This window comes from Lepeophtheirus salmonis, chromosome 2 (assembly GCF_016086655.4).
Source record: "Lepeophtheirus salmonis chromosome 2, UVic_Lsal_1.4, whole genome shotgun sequence".
Lineage (NCBI taxonomy): Eukaryota > Metazoa > Arthropoda > Copepoda > Siphonostomatoida > Caligidae > Lepeophtheirus > Lepeophtheirus salmonis.
This window is the reverse complement of record NC_052132.2, coordinates 10,801,291-10,809,334: the sequence shown is the minus strand read 5'-3', so window position 1 is coordinate 10,809,334 and position 8,044 is coordinate 10,801,291.

Genomic DNA, 8,044 nt, shown 5'->3' with positions numbered 1-8,044 from the left:
CTTAATGATTATAGACCAATGCTACAATATTTGACAGAAATTGATGATAATTCATCGAAGATTACAAATCTAATCCACACTCAATTTAGAGAAAAATCATTCTTGCTTTATTTCGTGTAGGGAGGGGGGTCATGTACTCTTTATTCATATCTATAAAAAATACTTGAATTTATTTCCACCTCATTTATATAATTAATATGAGTCCCGATATCCCTATAAAAATGTAATAATAAAAGATAGATTGGTACGATTACATTGAGAGACAAAGGAAGAGTTCATAGACTTATCATGAAATATACTCACCAATAAAACCACTCACAATCAGTCAATTGAAAAAGAAAAAAGTGTAATAAATGGGCAAGCCATTTAAACTAATAGTATTATCATATCAGAATAACAGCATTTTAAAAATATTGTTTTCCAATATTTTATTTCCTTCCATTATGAATATAAATTCAGCCACACTCAATCTAAATTTGCCCTACGCTAAGAAAGTTAACATGATAACTGAGAAATTAAATTGTTTTCCTTCTACAAATGATATGAATAGGGATTTTATAAAAAAGATATATTAATATCAATTGAATAGACCAAGTAAATAATACGTGTTCTGAATAATAATCAATATTTATGGTACAAAGATAATCATGTTTGAAATACTTTGAAAGTCTAAAACACCAAAAACGAATCGGATTTCATGTCATTTTCCTTCACTCATATTCGTTCAAGATATACCAAAGGATGTACCTATGCTGATAACCCAGGAATCGGAGTGAATATTTATAAGCCAAAAGGTAGAAGTGGTCGATATTTCACGTCCAAATCCCGTTAAAATAAATCATTTTCCTTTCCTTAACTCTTCTAATACCTCTTACTATTGTCCTTCTGTGGTAGAGGACACTCAGTCTTTCTTTAAACTTTCGGACTCACTTCTACCTCTGGTCAGATCATTCACCAGGCATAAGGGTTCTTCTTGTCATAACTAGTAGGTTTTCTATCTGATTTTATAAACCCTGTAGAAGGAGACTCTATTATGAATAAGTCATTTAATGACACAACTAATTAACAAGTGAGCACCTCTTCTAATGATTTAAGAGATACAAGTGTGAGTATAAGTGAAGAAGCTGTTACGAAATTAGTTGTAATTTTAAAGATTTTTCACATATAAATTAAAACGATGTATTTATGTTTCTTGTATTAAGCTCTTTTCAAACAAATTAAAATTATTTTTATTAAATTAATAATTAGATAAAATTGATGAAATGTTACGCCTCAAGGTTACATAAAGAAGGTAATTCATAATTTTTTATATCAATATTGATATCATCGATATAAAAAAGATCAAAATTTGAAAGATTATTCGCCCCCCCCCCCGCCTTCTAGTCCGGAAAGGCTTCTGTCGAAGTAAAAAAAAAAATTGATAAAATTAACTTTTTTTTTTCTTATTTATAAAAAAACTTTATGTGCTTAAAAAAATGATATTGCACGAGAGATAATATTTTGCTAAAGTGAAATCCCTTACTTCAACAGTGAGATAAATGTTGTGCACCCCCAGATTTATTGCAAAATAGACAAAAAAGATAAAAATTACTAATGAAAGGTGTTAAGGTGTATTCACTGATGCGCGAGAAGTAAATTTCAACGCAAATCTTCCTCCTTTTTTTCTTTTTTTTTTCTTTGGGGATCTTTACAATAACTGCTATTAGAGGTTGCCTTGAACTTTTTACGCAACCTTTCATTATTTCATAATTTTGAGGGGAAAAGGAGGAAAAGAATGTGCTCAAACTCATGAGGAAAATGCTTCCACTCACTTTAACTATGAGTTTGAATGTTCAATATATATACATATTCAAATATAAACATTGCATGATTTTAGTTTTCATTAATGATGCCTTTTTGCAGGGTGGGTCATCTGATTTTTCTCAGAGAATTGCAAAGAATTCAAAGTAATATTTCATCATACGATATACCTTGCTTAAGTTAATTGAAGTAAATGATAATTAGTTATCATGTAGAGTCTGGAGCCGAATCCAACAACAGTAATTAAAAAAGTTTGACTTGCACTGTCTGTTAGTATTTTATTTGTTGAAATTTCGTTTTATTTCCAATAATATATTTGAACAAATATTATAGGAGAGGTAGGAATAGAGATTGCAAGTCCATATCTTTGCTCATAAGTCCAAGTCTCTTAATATTTTCATCGACCCCTCAAATTATGAGAAAATTTGTTAAAAATGGTCTTAAATTCATTAAAGGCTCGAATTTTAGATTTCAAATACAAGTCAATTCGTAAGTCTTGCATTTTGTGATCAGTGGAACATTTTATGTTCTACATTTTTAATTCTATTATTTTTGCACTTATTTAATTAATCCATTCTAATTAAAGCATAACCATAATTGAAATCTTATGCTTTATTATCATAATCATAATACTTTTATTAGAACTGTTTAAATCAAAAGTTATTTCGAGAAAAATTAACCATTAGTGGGTATTTATTTACTTATTAGTTTGGTTTAAGATTGTCCTACTCTCTGGAAAATAGACGAATCTTCTTACGGTTATCGATTGAGCGACTAAATGTTTGGAAGTATGTCTAATGCAAGCACCGTAAGAATATAAAAAAACTGAATAAAAATTTATTTTTCCAGATTTGGATACCCAAGAAATATAACAGCTCATCAAGGAGGATAATTCGGTTCCTTAATTTGAGAAATACTTGAACAAGATTGAAAAATAAAAAATCTAAAAACAAGTCCTTAATATCCACAAGGGAATGGGTTGATTGAAAGAGAACAAAGAAGTAAATCGCTTCAAATTACTGGACTCAAACCAACGTTGGGTTGACCTAGGATCTTGGTTGATCTAAGGAAAATTATAAAATTTGGAATGAATGTTTCTCCTGCAGAATTGATTATTTGGACAATAAATTCATTTCCTGATGACGAATATATTAAATTCAAATTTAACACTATATAACAATTTATAATTAATATATTAATAATATAAAAAATGATTCTTATATACATAATGAAATCTATGAAAGATTAATGCAGTTCAAAGAAGTATATGTTTTTAACCCTCCAACGAAATTTTCCAAACATTTCATTTTAACAGTCCCTAAATGAAATTATTGTTAAAATTAATGGTCAATCTAAGACAATGCCAATTTACAATTTAAAACCGAAATAATTCCGAGGGGAAAGTATGTTGTGCATGTAAATAAATTAATTATACATACTAATAAAGATGATGTTTTGGATTCCATTTTGTTTTCTTTGTAATTATTATTATTTTCGTTGTTATATCGTCAGTCAATTATGTTTTTAATTTTTAGAATAAACAACTCCATTAACAAATAACATGTTTCAATTAGAATCAAAGTTTAATCCAAAATTGGAATTTACATGAAATTATACTAATTTGAAGCATAATAAGCATTTTTAATTGAAAAAAAAAACAAAAATTCATATTGAGAAGCCTGACAACTTGAGAGATGTTTTGGAGGAGAGCAGCTTAGCTGTCATGTCGTTTTATAAGGAGACATAGAGACAAACTTTGCATTATTAATAAAAGATGAATTTAGTCACTTTTTATTAAACTTTCTCTATCAAGTGGAATCGAAGTTTCTAATATTTAGAGAGGAACTGTTGGAGATAAAAAAATATATAATTTATCAACAACAAGGTCATTATAAATGGCAGAAAAAACACTAATTAGATTGTAAAAGGAAATGACTCCCACTTTTTAAAGATTTATTAAGAAATAACTTACTTTTTGTAAACCTTATTGTAGATACAATTTTAACAATTTATGCATTATTAGAGTAAAAAAGTTAGTATTTATATAATGGCGTTGTTTCAAAAAAGACTATGTCATTAATACATTATTTGTAATCCAATTGTACCACGCCAATTCGAGCTCTATAAAATCATTACTACATGCAATCGAAAAAAAGTTGTCCTGAAATGTATCACCTTTCATTCGCTGTATTTTAGATTGCAACACATCAATAAACAACAACAACGGATGCGAAAAAAGCAACAGATTTCTGATTTTCTCTGCGTCTACTATTCTGTATGTTGAGCTTGTCCGTAAGGTCAGGAAGCTTCTTAAGATCCTCTCAAAGAAGACAGGAAGTTAATAATAAAACAAAATTCTCAATGAAGACTAATTGACCGGTATGGCTTGGGAAGGAGGCCGAGCAGGAGTACCAGGGGATGATGAAAGAGATTGCAAAGCTCTTGTTGGGTGCCAACTACTAGAAGGGTATTACTGTTGGCAAAAATACTCGCTCCTGGCCATAAGGTAATAACAACTGTAGCTTTATGTATAGAAATCCTCCTCGTTTTTTGTCCCCCTCATCCCCAGACTGATTGCCATTGGATTATGGAATATGGGAATTCCAGGAAAACAATACCAGCCAAGTCCCTCACCGCAATGTTGATTCTCTCCGTTCAGGCCCTGACTGGAAGCCATGGTGACCGCAGAAGGAGGACATTTTGAGTATAATTGTTGATTTTATAAGGTATAATTACAGATTGGGGACTTTAAATCCGGAATCTCAATATCAGGGTAACCCATAAATCCATGATAATGAAAGTGTGCTCATAAGAGTTAATTCACACAATTATATAAGAAAAAATACAAAAATCCTTGTGATGTCCTCCGATTGCGAACGTTGTGCAGCCATTATTATATGTATTTTTACTGGGCGCACACGCCTAAGGATGCAAATAACTCCATATAGAATTATACTAGAGAGCTTAAATTGATGATAATAGATCCGATATCATACTAGAATTTTTAATGGGTGTGGTTTGTCCAAATTGGGATTTTGGAACTTGGTTTATTTCCTTTAAAAAAAAAAACACATTTCTAAGCACTTTATGTTTTTGTTAAAGTGATAGTTCACCAGATCTTACTCCCTTGGACTACTTTGTCTTGGTGAGAGAGTCCAATTAACATACACATAACACTATTAACTCCTTGCAGCTGTCCATTCTCGAGGCAGAGTACAATATAGACAAGGAGTTCTTCATCAAGGCAGGTTCCAGGTTCAGAGCCAGGTTGGAGGCTATGGTTGAAGCTGGAGGTTGTTGGTTTGAGTGATTTACTTCACTATGGATACCTACATGGATGAGTAAAATATTTGTGAAATAATGAATTAATTGTGATAGACATCTTCTGAACCTATCAAATATTTTTTTTTTTTCTAAAACTGTCCATGAAACAAAAATAGAGAAAAATGATAAGAAAATTTGATGATTTGCTGATAGCGTGCCCCCTTTTTTTTACATTTTCCGAAAGAAAGATCAAAATTTGCATATGTTATTCTCAATTTTTCTCCTTAAGGGACTTCAGAAAAACAACTTTATTTACATTTTTATATATTAAATTAATGTCTTTCAAAATTAATGGAAAATAATGATGAATTTTGGAATTCAATCCTAATGGACAAAGTAAATAACTTACGTCTCCTTTCAAACTTTTCGTACCCACTAACAACTTTTCTGAACTATACGTAATCGAAATTCGAAGAAATTTGAGGAAAAAACTACCTTATTGTATGTTACATTCTGCTAATGTGAAGAAAATATATACATTTTTTGAGTCATGCTCCATATTCCTCCAATGAGACCTACTTTATTTTATTATGTCAGGAAGAAATGCTAACCCAAAAATCCATATTTCTTATGTGGAAATAACTAATGTTATTAATGGGAACCTAAATTTAACCATTTACTTGAAGCTATACAATATATATGGAACATTCTTCACTTACCAGAAAAAAATAATAAAGTACCTCACATATCCCTTTGTTTGAATCTATAAGAGCAACTGTTTGCAATTTAGCAAAATATAGAAAGAAAGAGCTTACCTTTTGACAACATTGGAAAAATGAATATTTTATAGGGAGTCCACTCTACTCCCTTATCAAAAAATATGTTAATGTTCCTCGGATGAATTCTTCTCTCGTCATCCCTTGTGGAATCAGAGTTCGAACATCTCTTGAGATGGATGATCAAGTTAGAAGTATCATCCTTCGATTACCTGGATCTTGATTTTACAAGGTATAACGTCATGAGATTGGCATTGAAATAGAAAAAATACTATGATAATGTTGACTATTTGCTAGTGCACCACCATAAAAAATGGGATCACTACAAAATGGAACAAAATCCTTGGAGACGCATATTTTTTTAAATTATACATGGAATATTTTTCTATAATATGAGCCGTGTATTTTGAATAAGGGTCTGAGAAGAGTGTCGTTTTTCATTATTATTAAGCCTAAAAATGGAAATATATCCAGTCCAAAATAATCATAAAACACATTTACATAAGTTTTATTGATCCTACTTTTAATTTGGGGGAAGTTTTAAGGTTAAATATTGACTCTGAACGATAATAGTCCCGATTTACTAGAATCCCAGATATTTTAGAATTCAGATGACTGAAAGAAAAACTTAAATCTGTTTTGGATTCTGTACGCATTGTTGAATTCGATTATTGTCTTCAATGCATTTGTACAAAATACCCCCCCCCCCTCGAATTGTTCCCCTGTGTTATTCATATTAGAAAATACTCATGGATTGACAAACAAGCATAATATCATTATTATATAATCATAATTTAAGAACATAATTAAAATATTATTATCCAAAAGAACACTTTTAAATTAAATCATCTGACATTTATAGCATATGAACAATACTTTCTTAAGTGTACAGTTAATATCTTAGTATTGTATGACTACTTCATTTAAGAAATAACAATGTATCAACAAGTGTTTGTACTTATATTCAAAAAGATGAGAAAATGGACGTTCATATGTATGTTATTAAAACAAAGTTTGTAATTTTCCTTTTTCAAATATTACTTTTCCTTTCCCTTCGTTATTTTCTAAGTAAAGATAACTTATGACAGAAGTCAACAAAATAAATATTTTATTGACTTTTCTTATTATAGTAGAAGTTGTTGACACGTTAATCACGAATGTGTTATTAGTAGTTGTTTATGACTTTTTTATTATTTTTACCCTTTTTGTAGATTTGACCCAACTTTTTAATAAGAAAAAACATCCGTTGAATATTTTCTTCATATATATATTGAATCAGGACATTTGAAATGTAAGTCCATATTTGAAATCAATATAACATTAATTGTAGTAAAATAAATCCAACTTCAAACCTTACTATATTAATATAAAGGATATCTACTCCTCTTTCCTGTTTGTTTCTTTTTTAATAGGATGCACTGAGCTGTAATAGAAACGCTCGTTGCTACACTGCTATTTTTTTTTTATCAAATAGTCCCGCAGTTCTAAGATAACAAGCGAACACTAACAAAATGAGGCATCCACAGACGAACTAATTTTCTTTTATTTATAAAGATATGCCAGGTTTTAACGTAAGCATTATAATAGGATTAGTAAAAATAAATCCATTATTTTTAATGGATTGTTTATTTAAATTTTTTACATATTAAAAAATTATCTCCCCGGCAATCAAAACAGTGCCTACATGACGGTCAGACTCGACAATTTCCATTATTTTATCTACATTTTCGACAATGAACCTTTCAGAGCGTGGTGCATCTATGACATCAAAATTACTATTACGGAATCCACGTAACCTTAATACCCCCACGATTGACTGTTATTGTATCAATTCCATAAGCATTGTCACATTTTGAGCTACCTGTCTTGCGACTAATCCTTTATAAAAGAAAAACGGTAAAATATGGCGTATTTTGTCTTTGCCGTTGTCCATTTTTGACAATGCCTTAAACACAAATGAGTCAAACAATCACAAACCTGTCCAAAGAGTTTTTTAGCACAAAGTCTCATCTTTCCAATGACATATAGCGTAAACCAATTGCACTTATAAAACACGATATATACATTACTAAACCCATCTTTAAGGAAAGTAATGACCATTTTTTTACTAAGCCTATTATTTTGCAAAAAATAATCTACATTTTATTCTAAAGTTAACAAATATACACATTAATTTTAAATATTTTTTTTGTCCTTGCAAATAC